This window comes from Triticum aestivum, chromosome 6D, assembly GCF_018294505.1.
Source record: "Triticum aestivum cultivar Chinese Spring chromosome 6D, IWGSC CS RefSeq v2.1, whole genome shotgun sequence".
Taxonomy (NCBI): Eukaryota; Viridiplantae; Streptophyta; class Magnoliopsida; order Poales; family Poaceae; genus Triticum; species Triticum aestivum.
In genome coordinates, this window is record NC_057811.1 from 385,358,321 (window position 1) to 385,374,216 (window position 15,896).

At 44.9% G+C, this 15,896-nt stretch overlaps 1 pseudogene; it reads right to left on the minus strand.

Moving 5' to 3' along the window:
* Positions 1 to 467: 467 nt before the first annotated feature.
* LOC123142624 (uncharacterized) overlaps positions 468 to 15,896 on the minus strand; it is a 153,368-nt pseudogene continuing 137,939 nt past the window's right edge.

Here is a 15,896-nt window from a genome sequence, read left to right on the forward strand (position 1 = left end):
GGTTTTCGGCCAGAAAAATAGGAACGCGAAACAGAAGAGAACAGAGAGAGAGAGAGAGAGAGAGAGAGAGATCCAATCTCGAAGGGGCTCTCACCCCTCCGCTGCCATGGAGGCCATGGACCAGAGGGGAAACCCTCCTCCCATCTAGTGGGGAGGTCAACGAAGAAGAATAAGGAGGGGGCTCTCTCCCCGTCTCTCCCGGTGGCGCCAGAGCGCCGCCGGGGCAAGGATCGTGATGTCGATCTACACCAACAACTTTGCCGCTGTCAACAACGACTCTCTCCTCCTCTATGCAGCGGTGTAACCTCTCTATTCCCGTTGTAATTCTCTACTTAAACATGGTGCTCAACACTATATATTTGTTGGGGAACATAGTAATTTCAAAAAAAAAATCCTACGCACACGCAAGATCCATCTAGGTGATGCATAGCAACGAGAGGGGAGAGTGTTGTCCACGTACCCTCGTAGACCAAAAGCGGAAGCATTATGACAACGCGGTTGATGTAGTCGTACGTCTTCACGTCCGACCGATCCTAGCACCGAAGGTACGGCACCTCCGCGATCTGCACACGTTCAGCTCGGTGACATACCACGAACTCTAGATCCAGCTGAGATCGAGGGAGAGTTTCATCAGCACGACGGCGTGGTGACGGTGATGATGAAGCTACCTGCGCAGGGCTTCGCCTAAGCACTGCAACGAAATGACCGAGGTGGAAATCTGTGGAGGGGGCACCGCACACGGCTAAAAAATCAACTTGTGTGTCTATGGGGTGCCCCCTCCCCCGTATATAAAGGAGTGGAGGAGGGGAGGGCCGGCCCTCTCATGGCGCGCCCAAGGGGGGAAGGGAGTCCTACTCCCGGTGGGAGTAGGGTTCCCCCCTTCTCTAGTTGGAGTAGGAGAAGAAGGAAGAGGGAGAGAGAGGGAAGGAAAGGGGGGCACCCAATTTGGATTGGGCTTGGCGGGGCGCGCCCTCCACCTGGCCGCCTCCTCCTCTGTCCCACTAAGGCCCAATAAGGCCCATTGACTCCCCGAGAGGGTCCGGTAACCCCATGGTACTCCGGTAAATGCCCGAACTCATTTGGAACCCTTCCAATGTCCAAACATAGCATTCCAATATATCGATCTTTATGTCTCGACCATTTTGAGACTCCTCGTAATGTCCGTGATCACATCCGGGACTCCGAACTACTTTCTGTACATCAAAACACATAAACTCATAATACCGATCGTCATCGAACATTAAGCGTGCGGACCCTACGGGTTTGAGAACTATGTAGACATGACCGAGACTCATCTCCGGTCAATAACCAATAGCGGAACCTGAATGCTCATATTGGTTCCTACATATTCTACGAAGATCTTTATCGGTCAAACCGCATAACAACATACGTTGTTCCCTTTGTCATCGGTATGTTACTTGCCCGAGATTCGATTGTCGGTATCTCAATACCTAGTTCAATCTCGTTACTGGCAAGTCTCTTTACTCGTTCCGTAATGCATCATCCCGTAACTAACTCATTAGTCACATTGCTTGCAAGGCTTATAGTGATGTGCATTACCGAGAGGGCCCAGAGATACCTCTCCGACAATCGGAGTGACAAATCCTAATCTCGATCCATGCCAACTCAACAAACACCATCGAAGACACCTGTAGAGCATCTTTATAGTCACCCAGTTACGTTGTGATGTTTGATAGCACACTAAGTGTTCCTCCGGTATTCGGGAGTTGCATAATCTCATAGTCATAGGAACATGTATAAGTTATGAAGAAAGCAATATCAATAAACTAAACGATCATAGTGCTAAGCTAACGGATGGGTCAAGTCAATCACATCATTCTCTAATGATGTGATCCCGTTCATCAAATGACAACTCTTTGTCCATGGCTAGGAAACTTAACCATCTTTGATTAACGAGCTAGTCAAGTAGAGGCATACTAGTGACGCTCTTATTGTCTATGTATTTACACATGTACTAAGTTTCCGGTTAATACAATTCTAGCATGAATAATAAACATTTATCATGATATAAGGAAATATAAATAACAACTTTATTATTGCCTCTAGGGCATATTTCCTTCAGTCTCCCACTTGCACTAGAGTCAATAATCTAGATTACATTGTAATGATTCTAACACCCATGGAGTCTTGGTGCTGATCATGTTTTGCTCGTGAGAGAGGCTTAGTCAATGGGTCTGCAACATTCAGATCCGTATGTATCTTGCAAATCTCTATGTCTCCCTCCTTGACTTGGTCGCGGATGGAATTGAAGCGTCTTTTGATGTGCTTGGTTCTCTTGTGAAATCTGGATTCCTTTGCCAAGGCAATTGCACCAGTATTGTCACAAAAGATTTTCATTGGACCCGATGCACTAGGTATGACACCTAGATCAGATATGAACTCCTTCATCCAGACTCCTTCATTTGCTGCTTCCGAAGCAGCTATGTACTCCGCTTCACACTAGATCCCGCCACGATGCTCTGCTTGGAACTGCACCAACTGACAGCTCCACCATTCAATAAAAATACGTATCCGGTTTGTGACTTAGAGTCATCCGGATCAGTGCCAAAGCTTGCATTGACGTAACCATTTACGACGAGCTCTTTGTCACCTCCATAAACGAGAAATATATCCTTAGTCCTTTTCAGGTATTTCAGGATGTTCTTGACCGCTGTCCAGTGATCCACTCCTGGATTACTTTGGTACCTCCCTGCTAAACTAATAGCAAGGCACACATCAAGTCTGGTACACAGCATTGCGTACATGATAGAACCTATGGCTGAAGCATAGGGAATGACTTTCATTTTCTCTCTATCTTCTGCAGTGGTCGGGCATTGAGTTTGACTCAAACTTCACACCTTGTAACATAGGCAAGAACCCTTTCTTTGCTTGATCCATTTTGAACTTCTTCAAAACTTTATCAAGGTATGTGCTTTGTGAAAGTCCAATTAAGCGTCTTGATATATCTCTGTAGATCTTGATGCCTAATATATAAGCAGCTTCACCGAGGTCTTCCATTGAAAAATTCTTATTCAAGTATCCTTTTATGCTATTCAGAAATTCAGTATCATTTCTGATCAACAATATGTCATCCACATATAATATCAGAAATGCCAGAGAGCTCCCACTCACTTTGTTGTAAATACAGGCTTCTCCAAAAGTCTGTATAAAACCATATGCTTTGATCACACTATCAAAGCGTATATTCCAACTCCGAGATGCTTGCACCAGTCCACAAATGGATCGCTGGAGCTTACACACTTTTTTAGCACCTTTTGGATCGACAAAACCTTCTAGTTGCATCATATACAACTCTTCTTTAAGATATCCATTAAGGAATGCAGTTTTGACATCCATTTGCCAAATTTCATAATCATAAAATGCGACAATTGCTAACATGATTCGGACGGACTTAAGCATCGCTACGGGTGAGAAGGTCTCATCTTAGTCAACTCCTTGAACTTGTCGAAAACCTTTCGCAACAAGTCGAGCTTTGCAGACAGTAACATTACCGTCAACGTCAGTCTTCTTCTTGAAGATCCATTTATTCTCTATGGCTTGCCGATCATCGGGCAAGTCAACCAAAGTCCACACTTTGTTCTCATACATGGATCCCATCTCAGATTTCATGGCCTCAAGCCATTTTGCGGAATCTGGGCTCGTCATCGCTTCCTCATAGTTCGTAGGTTCGTCATGGTCAAGTAACATGACCTCCAGAACAGGATTACCGTACCACCCTGGTGCGGATCTTACTCTGGTTGACCTACGAGGTTCGATAATAACTTGATCAGAAGTTTCATGATCATCATCATTAGCTTCCTCACTTACTGGTGTAGGAATCACTGGAACTAATTTCTGTGATGAACTACTTTCCAATAAGGGAGTAGGTACAATTACGTCAAGTTCTACTTTCCTCCCACTCACTTCTTTCGAGAGAAACTCCTTCTCTAGAAAGGATCCATTCTTAGCAACGAATATCTTGCCTTCGGATCTGTGATAGAAGGTGTACCCTACAGGCTCCTTTGGGTATCCTATGAAGACACATTTCTCTGATTTGGGTTCGAGCTTATCAGGTTGAAGCTTTTTCACATAAGCATCGCAACCCCAAACTTTAAGAAACGACAACTTGAGTTTCTTGCCAAACCATAGTTCATATGGTGTCGTCTCAACAGATTTAGATGGTACCCTATTTAACGTGAATGCAGTCGTCTCTAAAGCATAACCCCAAAACAATAGCGGTAAATCAGTGAGAGACATCATAGATCACACCATATCTAATAAAGTACAATTACGACGTTCGGACACACCATTACGCTGTGGTGTTTCGGGTGGCGTGAGTTGCGAAACTATTCTGCATTGTTTCAAATGAAGACCAAACTCGTAACTCAAATATTCTCCTCCACGATCAGATCATAGAAACTTTATTTTCTTGTTACGATGATTTTCCACTTCACTCTGAAATTCTTTGAACCTTTCAAATGTTTCAGACTTATGTTTCATCAAGTAGATATACCCATATCTGCTCAAATCATCTGTGAAGGTCAGAAAATAACGATACCCGCCACGAGCATCAACACTCATCGGACCGCATACATCAGTATGTGTTATTTCCAACAAGTCTGTTGCTCGCTCCATTGTTCCGGAGAACGGAGTCTTAGTCATCTTGCCCATGAGGCATGGTTCACAAGCATCAAGTGATTCATAATCAAGTGATTCCAAAAGCCCATCAGAATGGAGTTTCTTCATGCGCTTTACACCAATATGACCTAAACGGCAGTGCCACAAATAAGTTGCACTATCATTATTAAACTTATATCTTTTGGCTTCAATACTATGAACATGTGTATCACTACTATCAAGATTTAGTAAAAATAGACCACTCATCAAGGGTGCATGACCATAAAAGATATTATTCATATAAATAGAACAACCATTATTCTCTGATTTAAATGAATAACCGTCTCACATCAAACAAGATCCAGATATAATGTTCATGCTTAACGCTGGCACCAAATAACAATTATTCAGGTCTAAAACTAATCCCGAAGGTGGAAATGCGTTGGACCAGGGTAGAGACTGCAAGAGGCTGAAGGTGCGAGGGCAAGGAGAACAGCAAAACCAAGATAAATGAAATATTAAACGTAGGTCTGAACTACACTGTAAGAAGCCAAACATCCTCTCTAGTTATAGATCAAGGTTCGGTTTTTGTACAAGGAACAAAAAGGGAGATGCAATATGTTGGGGAACGTAGTAATTTCAAAAAATTTCCTACGCACACACAAGATCATGGTGATGCATAGCAACGAGAGGGGAGAGTGTTGTCCACGTACCCTCGTAGACCGAAAGCGGAAGCGTTTAACACAACGCGGTTGATGTAGTCGTACGTCTTCACGATCCGACCGATCAAGTATCGAACGCACGGCACCTCCGAGTTCAGCACACGTTCAGCTCGATGACATCCCTCGAACTCCGATCCAGCCGAGTGTTGAGGGAGAGTTTCGTCAGCACGACGGCGTGGTGACGATGATGATGTTCTACCGACGCAGGGCTTCGCCTAAGCTCCGCTACGATATTATCGAGGTGGAATATGGTGGAGGGGGGCACCGCACACGGCTAAGAGATCTCAAGGATCAATTGTTGTGTCTCTGGGGTGCCCCCGTAAATAAAGGAGCAAGGGGGAGGCAGCCGGCCAAGAGGAGCCGGGAGTAGGACTCCTGCTTTCCTTGTGGGAGTAGGAGAAGGGAAGGGGGAAGGAGAAAGAAGGAAGGGGGCGCCCCCCTTCCCTAGTCCAATTCGGACTAGCCCATGGGGAGGGGTGCGGCCACCCTTTGGGGTATTTCTCTCCTTTCCCGTATGGCCCATTAAGGCCCAATACGAATTCCCGTAACTCTCCGGTACTCCGAAAAATACCCGAATCACTCGGAACCTTTCCGAAGTCCGAATATAGTCGTCCAATATATCGATCTTTACGTCTCAGCCATTTCGAGACTCCTCGTCATGTCCCCGGTCTCATCCGGGACTCTGAACTCCTTCGATACATCAACATACATAAACTCATAATAAAACCGTCATCGTAACGTTAAGCGTGCGGACCCTACGGGTTCGAGAACTATGTAGACATTACCGAGACACCTCTCCGGTCAATAACCAATAGCGGAACCTGGATGCTCATATTGGCTCCCACATATTCTACGAAGATCTTTATTGGTCAGACCGCATAACAACATACGTTGTTCCCTTTGTCATCGGTATGTTACTTGCCCGAGATTCGATCGTCGGTATCTTGATACCTTGTTCAATCTCGTTACCGGCAAGTCTCTTTACTCGTTCCATAATACATCATCCCGCAACTAACTCATTAGTCACAATGCTTGCAAGGCTTATAGTGATGTGCATTACCGAGTGGGCCCAGAGATACCTCTCCGACAATCGGAGTGACAAATCCTAATCTCAAAATACGCCAACCCAACAAGTACCTTTGGAGACACCTGTAGAGCACCTTTATAATCACCCATTTACGTTGTGACGTTTGGTAGCACACAAAGTGTTCCTCCGGTAAACGTGAGTTGCATAATCTCATAGTCATAGGAACATGTATAAGTCATGAAGAAAGCAATAGCAACATACTAAACGATCGGGTGCTAAGCTAACGGAATGGGTCAAGTCAATCACGTCATTCTCCTAATGAGGTGATCCCGTTAATCAAATGACAACTCATGTCTATGGCTAGGCAACATAACCATCTTTGATTAACGAGCTAGTCAAGTAGAGGCATACTAGTGACACTCTGTTTGTCTATGTATTCACACATGTATTATGTTTCCGGTTAATACAATTCTAGCATGAATAATAAACATTTATCATGATATAAGGAAATATATAATACTTTATTATTGCCTCTAGGGCATATTTCCTTCACAATAATGAGTCTATGGTACCTACTGTACTTCGCGGTCTCATTAATTTTTTTGGAGAACATCCTGGTGACTGGATCAATCAGATAATTATCATGTGAAATCACTTCCACAATATCTGTTACAACAAACAGATGGTGTTTAAAATAATTATTGTGCAGATGTATGTCTGATTTTGATTTGAATCAAATGTAACATAGCCATATTGAACGAATCATGAATCATATATGCATTGATGCGCCAAAGGAATGTGCAACTCAAAACAGATCCATGGGCCGATAGATAAAAATAAAGGGAGATAATAAATATATATATATCAAAAATTACCTGAAGTCCTGGAGGAAAAGCAAAGACTGGGAGCAGCTCGGCCCTGCAACTGCAAGATTATGCGACTGGCTCGACAAGACAGGTGCTGCAGGAAAAAACACAATAAAAGATGATGATATATGGTACTCTGTACCCCTGTCTGTTTTTTTAACTGTGCTAATAATGCAATTAAGCTACTTCTGATTCCTAGTATTAGTGGCAAAGAAATAAACATTACATACTACTATTGCAAGGCGCCAAGCCGCAGACTCAGCTGCAATTGCTTGACCCTGAAGAGGCAGCGAGCGCGCATGTGTGTGTAGCATGCTGACGGCGATCACATCGACTTTGGAACCATTTCCTACGCGCATCGTCACCTCGTCCTTAGCAAATCTTCGCTTAATCCGTAGCCCCTGTTTTGAGTTGCAAATATTAGCAACAGAACCAGTATCAAATACCCAGGCGCTATTGCGAGCATTAGTAAGGTACACATCAATAACATGTATATCAAATATACCTTTCACTTTGCCATCCTTCTTCTCCGCCAAATACTTGGGGCAGTTCCGCTTCCAGTGACCAGTCCCTTTGCAGTAGAAGCACTCAGTCTCAGGCTTAGGTCCAGACTTGGGCTTGTACACTTGACCAACAACTTGTTTGCCGTTCTTCTTGAAGTTCCCTTTCTTCCCCTTGCCCTTCTTCTTGAAACTGGTGGTCTTATTGACCATCAACACTTGATGCTCCTTCTTGATTTCTACCTCCGCAGCCTTTAGCATTGCGAAGAGCTCGGGAATCATCTTATCCATCCCTTGCATATTATAGTTCATCACGAAGCTTTTGTAGCTTGGTGGCAGTGATTGAAGAACTCTGTCAATGACACTATCAACTGGAAGATTAACTCCCAGCTGAGTCAAGTGTTTGTGGTACCCAGACATTCTGAGTATATGCTCACTGATAGAACTATTCTCCTCCATTTTGCAGCTGTAGAACTTATTGGAGACTTCATATCTCTCAATCCGGGCATTTGCTTGAAATATTAACTTCAACTCCTGGAACATCTCATATGCTCCATGACGTTCAAAACGTCGTTGAAGTCCTGGTTCTAAGCTGTGAAGCATGGCACACTAAACTATTGAGTAGTCATCAGCTTTGCTCTGCCAGGTTTTCACAACATCTGGCGTTGCTCCTGCAGCGGGTTTGGCACCCAGCAGTGCTTCTAGGACGTAATTCTTCTGTGCAGCAATGAGGATAATCCTCAAGTTACGGACCCAGTCCGTGTAATTTCTACCATCATCTTTCAACTTAGCTTTCTCTAGGAACGCATTAAAATTCAACGGAACAACAGCACGGGCATTTATCTACAACAACATAGACATGCAAAATACTATCAGGTACTAAGTTCATGATAAATTAAAGTTCAATTAATCATATTACTTACGAACTCCCACTTAGATAGACATCCCTCTAATCATCTAAGTGATCCGTGATCCATATCAACTAAACCATGTCCGATCATCACATGAGATGGAGTGGTTTTCAATGGTGAACATCACTATGTTGCTCATATCTACTATATGATTCAAGCTCGACCTTTCGGTCTCAGTGTTCCGAGGCCATATCCGCATATGCTAGGCTCGTCAAGTTTAACCCAAGTATTCTGCGTGTGCAAAACTGGCTTGCACCCGTTGTATGTGAACGTAGAGCTTATCACACCCGATCATCACGTGGTGTCTCGGCACGACGAACTGTAGCAACGGTGCATACTCAGGGAGAACACTTATACCTTGAAATTTAGTGAGAGATCATCTTATAATGCTACTGCCATACTACAAAATAAGATGCATAAAGGATAAACATCACATGCAATCAATATAAGTGATATGATATGGCCATCATCATCTTGTGCCTTTGATCTCCATCTCCAAAGCACCGTCATGATCACCATCGTCACCGGCTTGACACCTTGATCTCCATCGAAGCATCGTTGTCATCTCGCCAACTATTGCTTCTACGACTATCGCTACTGCTTAGTGATAAAGTAGAGCAATTACATGGCGATTGCATTTCATACAATAAAGCGACAACCATCTGGCTCCTACTAGTTGCCGATAACTGTGTTACAAAACATGATCATCTCATACAACAATTTATATAATCACATCTTGACCATATCACATCACAACATGCCCTGCAAAAACAAGTTAGACGTCCTCTACTTTGTTGTTGCAAGTTTTACGTGGCTGCTACGGGCTTAGCAAGAACCATTCTTACCTACGCTTTAAAACCACAACGATTTTCATCAAGTTTGCTATTTTAACCTTCAACAAGGACCGGGCGTAGTCACACTCGATTCAACTAAAGTTGGAGAAACAGACACCCACTAGCCACCTGTGTGCGAAGCATGTCTGTAGAACCAGTCTCGCGTAAGCGTACGCGTAATGTCGGTCTGAGCCACTTCATCCAACAATACCACTGAATCAAAGTATGACATGCTGGTAAGTAGTATGACTATTATCGCCCACAACTCTTTGTGTTCTACTCGTGCATATAACATCTACGCATAGACCTGGCTCTGATGCCACTGTTGGGGAACACAGTAATTTCAAAAAAATTCCTACGCACATGCAAGATCCATCTAGGTGATGCATAGCAACGAGAGGGAAGAGTGTTGTCCACATACCCTCATAGACCGAAAGTGGAAGAATTATGACAACGCAGTTGATGTAGTCGTACGTCTTCACGATCCGACCGATCCTAGCACCGAAGGTACGACACCTTCGCGATCTGCACACGTTCAGCTCGGTGACATCCCATGAACTCTAGATCCAGCTGAGATCGAGGGAGAGTTTCGTCAGCATGACGATGTGGTGGCAGTGATGATGAAGCTACCGGCGCAGGGCTTCGCTTAAGGACACAACGATATGACCGAGGTGGAAATCTGTGGAGGGGGGCACCGCACACGGCTAAACAATCAACTTGTGTGTCTATGGGGTGCCCCCTCCCCCGTATATAAAGGAGTGAGGAGGGGAGGGCCGGCCCTCTCATGGCGCGCCCAAGGGGGGAGTCCTACTCCCGGTGGGAGTAGGATTCCCCCCTTCCCTAGTTGGAGTAGGAGAAGAAGGAAGAGGGAGAGAGAGGGAAGGAAAGGGGGGGGGGCGGCCCCCCACCCAATTCGGATTGGGCTTGGGGGCCGTGCCCTCCACCTGACCGCCTCCTCCTCTCTCCCACTAAGGCCCAATAAGGCCCATTGACTCCCCGGGGGGTTCCGGTAACCCCCCGGTACTCCGGTAAATGCCCGAACTCATTTGGAACCCTTCCAATGTCCAAACATAGCCTTCCAATATATCAATCTTTATGTCTCGACCATTTCGAGACTCCTCATCATGTCTGTGATCACATCCGGGACTCCGAACTACCTTCGGTACATCAAAACACATAAGCTCATAATACCGATCGTCATCGAACGTTAAGCGTGCGGACCCTACGGGTGAGAACTATGTAGACATGACCGAGACTCATCTCCGGTTAATAACCTATAGCGGAACCTGGATGCTCATATTGGTTCCTACATATTCTACGAAGATCTTTATCGGTCAAACCGCATAACAACATACGTTGTTCCCTTTGTCATCGGTATGTTACTTGCCCGAGATTCGATCGTCGGTATCTCAATACCTAGTTCAATCTCGTTACCGGCAAGTCTCTTTACTCGTTCTGTTATGCATCATCCTGTAACTAACTCATTGGTCACATTGCTTGCAAGGCTTATAGTGATGTGCATTACCGAGAGGGCCCAGAGATACCTCTCCCACAATCGGAGTGACAAATCCTAATCTCGCTCTATGCCAACTCAACAAACAACATCGGAGACACCTGTAGAGCATCTTTATAGTCACCCAGTTACATTGTGATGTTTGATAGCATACTAAGTGTTCCTCCGGTATTCGGGAGTTGCATAATCTCATAGTCATAGGAACATGTATAAGTTATGAAGAAACCAATAGCAATAAACTAAAAAATCATAGTGCTAAGCTAACGGATGGGTCAAGTCAATCACATCATTCTCTAATGATGTGATCCCGTTCATCAAATGACAACTCTTTGTCCATGGCTAGGAAACTTAACCATCTTTGATTAACGAGCCAGTCAAGTAGAGGCATACTAGTGACACTCTGTTTGTCTATGTATTCACACATGTACTAAGTTTCCGGTTAATACAATTCTAGCATGAATAATAAACATTTATCATGATATAAGGAAATATATATAACAACTTCATTATTGCCTCTAGGGCATATTTCCTTCAATATTATTATCCAATGATATGTGGTTACCCTATGATGTTTGAGTAGATATGTTTTGTCCTATGGGTTGATTGATGATCATGATTGGTTTGAGTTGTATATTTTATTTTGGTGTTGTCCTCTACCTCTTCTAAAAACAATCTCTTCCCACATACACACAGCACAGCGGATTCACAGACCCAAAAGCCCTAATTGAACCCTCCATCGCCCCAAATCTGATAGATGGAACATGACTAGGGTATAATTCTCTGATTGCCATGCGGGAGCGGCGCTCACACCCTAATGTGTGGCAAGGGGAGTGGGTCCTCCTAGAGCACGCAGGTTCCCGGCTGCCGGAAGGGAGCGGGTCCTCCCGGAGCACGCGGGTTCCCGGCTACCGGAAGGGAGCGGGTCCTCCCGGAGCACGCAGGTTCCGGGCTGCCAGAAGGAAGCGGGTCCTCCCGGAGCACGCGGGGGCGAGGCGGCGGGCGGGGGAGGTGAGCGACGGGATGGGATGGTTGAAAGGTTTATGTGTTTCAGCCCACCCGCTACTAGTGCTAGGCCAGTTATACTATTACCCAGATTTGGGCCTCGCGCCCCTTGTCCCCATCATGCCAAAATTAGAACAACCCCGCAAACACAAACTCACTCCTCGCAAATACTCCATGTGCAATGCAACACCAATCAAAAAACCCGTCGTCGCTACACGTGGCGATCGACCATATCTCAAAATCGAAACAAATTATGGGATTTATTTTTGGTTCTTACCCCAAGGCTCCTCTAGTATGGGCAGCATATCAGCCCCGTCAGCCTCCTCGGTAGCTGTGGAACCCGCTGTGGCGGTGGAGGTTGACCCGCCATGAAGGTAGGCCAGAGTTTGGTGTGGCTAGGTTTCAGGGTGGGCGGGGAGAAAGGAAGAAGAATTCGCAGGGGATTGCCCCGCTCAGGGTGGAGAAGAAGAAAAGAAGGGCGTGCGTGGCTACTCTCTCTCTCTCTCTCATGGCACAAGTAGAGTGCTGGCCGCCGATGGATGGGTTGGGGTTTTTAGCTGTGTGAGGGTGACTAATTAATTGCAGTACATATTAAAGGGCGGGTTTTGAACTGGTTGGCGGAGTTGAGGCACATACTGCGCTGCTATGTTTGCACAAAAGAAGTCGTACTGTAGTATTTACCCAACTTTATCACCGTTTGATCCAAGCTCTCTTAGTCTCTCCTTGTGCCGATCCACAAGAGAAAAGAAATTTTGGGCCCGAGGCGATGTAAAACAATTGTTTTTATACGAAACTTTTATACTTATTTTAAACTAAGTGTACCATATTACAGTTGTAATTAATATATTTTCTATTACTTAGCCACATAAAATGTTTTCAAATAATATTTATATTATTCATTGGTATGAAATTGTAATGTATATCATTGAAAATTTAATTCTACAAAGTGAAAAATTTATGATGTACCAAAATTTTTATTTATTGTTAAAACAATCTTTCATATTTATTTTTCTAATATTGTATAAATGATGTAGTGTGTACACATTTGCATATATATATATGTGTCTGTTCATATATTCTTTAATATTATATCAAATATTATGATAGACATTTATCAATAATTGACACGCTAACAAATATTTTAATGGTAGTTTCTATTGTATATTAGGCAGTCATATTAATGGAAACTTTTTTTATGGGAACTCTCGCCGCTTTATTTACTTATGAGATGAAACTCGGAATCTCATCCGATACAATGTCCAAAATGCATTCTGGCGGGGAAGAGAGCCATACTTGAGAAAGTTCATCTCCCATTCCCACCTTAGCTAACCTATCCGCGACGGCATTTGCACTACGTCGCACCCACGAAACACAGAAAGAAGCGAAAGCACCTAGCATAGCTTTAACCTCTTCCACAATCGGTCCCAGGGTAGACAGATTCTTCTCCTCCTTCTTTAGCATCGCGACGACTCGAACCGAGTCGCTCTCCAGATGAAGCTGTTGAAGGAAATATGCCCTCGAGGCAATAATAAAGTATTATTTATTTCCTTATATCATGATAAATGTTTATTATTCATGCTAGAATTGTATTAACCGGAAACATAATACATGTGTGAATACATAGACAAACAGAGTGTCACTAGTATGCCTCTACTTGACTAGCTCGTTAATCAAAGATGGTTATGTTTCCTAGCCATAGACATGAGTTGTCATTTGATTAACGGGATCACCTCATTAGGAGAATGACGTGATTGACTTGACCCATTCCGTTAGCTTAGCACCCGATCGTTTAGTATGTTGCTATTGCTTTCTTCATGACTTATACATGTTCCTATGACTATGAGATTATGCAACTCCCGTTTACCGGAGGAACACTTTGTGTGCTACCAAACGTCACAACGTAAATGGGTGATTATAAAGGTGCTCTACAGGTGTCTCCAAAGGTACTTGTTGGGTTGGCGTATTTCGAGATTAGGATTTGTCACTCCGATTGTCGGAGAGGTATCTCTGGGCCCACTCAGTAATGCACATCACTATAAGCCTTGCAAGCATTGTGACTAATGAGTTAGTTGCGGGATGATGTATTACGGAACGAGTAAAGAGACTTGCCGGTAACGAGATTGAACTAGGTATCGAGATACCGACGATCGAATCTCGGGCAAGTAACATACCGATGACAAAGGGAACAACGTATGTTGTTATGCGGTCTGACCGATAAAGATCTTCGTAGAATATGTAGGAACCAATATGAGCATCCAGGTTCCGCTATTGGTTATTGACCGGAGAGGTGTCTCGGTCATGTCTACATAGTTCTCGAACCCGTAGGGTCCGCACGCTTAAAGTTACGATGACAGTTATATTATGAGTTTATATGTTTTGATGTACCGAAGGTTGTTCGGAGTCCCGGATGTGATCACGGACATGACGAGGAGTCTCGAAATGGTCGAGACATAAAGATTGATATATTGGACGACTATATTCGGACACCGGAAGTGTTCCGGAGAAGTTTCGGATTTAACCGGAGTGCCGGAGGGTTACCGGAACCCCCCGGGGAAGTATTGGGCCTTAGTGGGCCTAGAGGGGAGAGAGAGGGCAGCAGCCAGGAGGTGGCGCGCCCCCTCCCAGGAGGAATCCTAGTTGGACTAGGAGAGGGGGGCGCAGCCCCCTTTCCCTCTCCCTCTCCCTCTCTTTCCTTCCCCCCTCTTTTCCTAGTTGGACTAGGAAAGGGGAGTCCTACTCCTACTAGGAGGAGGACTCCCCCCTCTCCTTGGCGCGCCTAGGGCAGCCGGCCTCCCCCTTGCTCCTTTATATACGGGGGCAGGGGGCACCTCTAAACACACTTGATATACGATATTTTAGCCGTGTGCGGTGCCCCCCTCCACCATATTACACCTCGATAATACCGTTGCGGAGCTTAGGCGAAGCCCTGCGTCGGTGGAACATCATCATCGTCACCACGCCGTCGTGCTGACGAAACTCTCCCTCAACACTCGGCTGGATCGGAGTTCGAGGGACGTCATCGAGCTGAACGTGTGCTGAACTCGGAGGTGCCGTGCGTTCGGTACTTGATCGGTCGGATCGTGAAGACGTACGACTACATCAACCGCGTTGTGATAACGCTTCCGCTGTCGGTCTATGAGGGTACGTGGACAACACTCTCCCCTCTCGTTGCTATGCATCACCATGATCTTGCGTGTGCGTAGGAATTTTTTTGAAATTACTACGTTCCCCAACAGTGGCATCCGAGCCTGGTTTTATGCGTTGATGCTATGCACGAGTAGAACACAAGTGAGTTGTGGGCGATATAAGTCATACTGCTTACCAGCATGTCATACTTTGGTTCAGCGGTATTGTGAGATGAAGCGGCCCGGACCGACATTACGCGTACGCTTACGCGAGACTGGTTTCACCGTTCGGAGCACTCGTTGCTTAAAGGTGACTGGCGGGTGTCTGTCTCTCTCACTTTAGTTGAACCGAGTGTGGCTACGCCCGGTCCTTGCGAAGGTTAAAACAGCACCAACTTGACAAACTATCGTTGTGGTTTTGATGCGTAGGTAAGAACGGTTCTTGCTAAGCCCGTAGCAGCCACGTAAAACTTGCAACAACAAAATAGAGGACGTCTAACTTGTTTTTGCAGGGCATGTTGTGATGTGATATGGTCAAGACATGATGTGATATAATTTGTTGTATGAGATGATCATGTTTTGTAACCGAGTTATCGGCAACTGGCAGGAGCCATATGGTTGTCGCTTTATTGTATGAAATGCAATCGCCATGTAATAGTTTTACTTTATCACTAAGCGGTAGCGATAGTCGTAAAAGCAATAAGTTGGCGAGACGACAACGATACTACGATGGAGATCAAGGTGTCGCGCCGGTGACGATGGTGATCATGACGGTGCTTC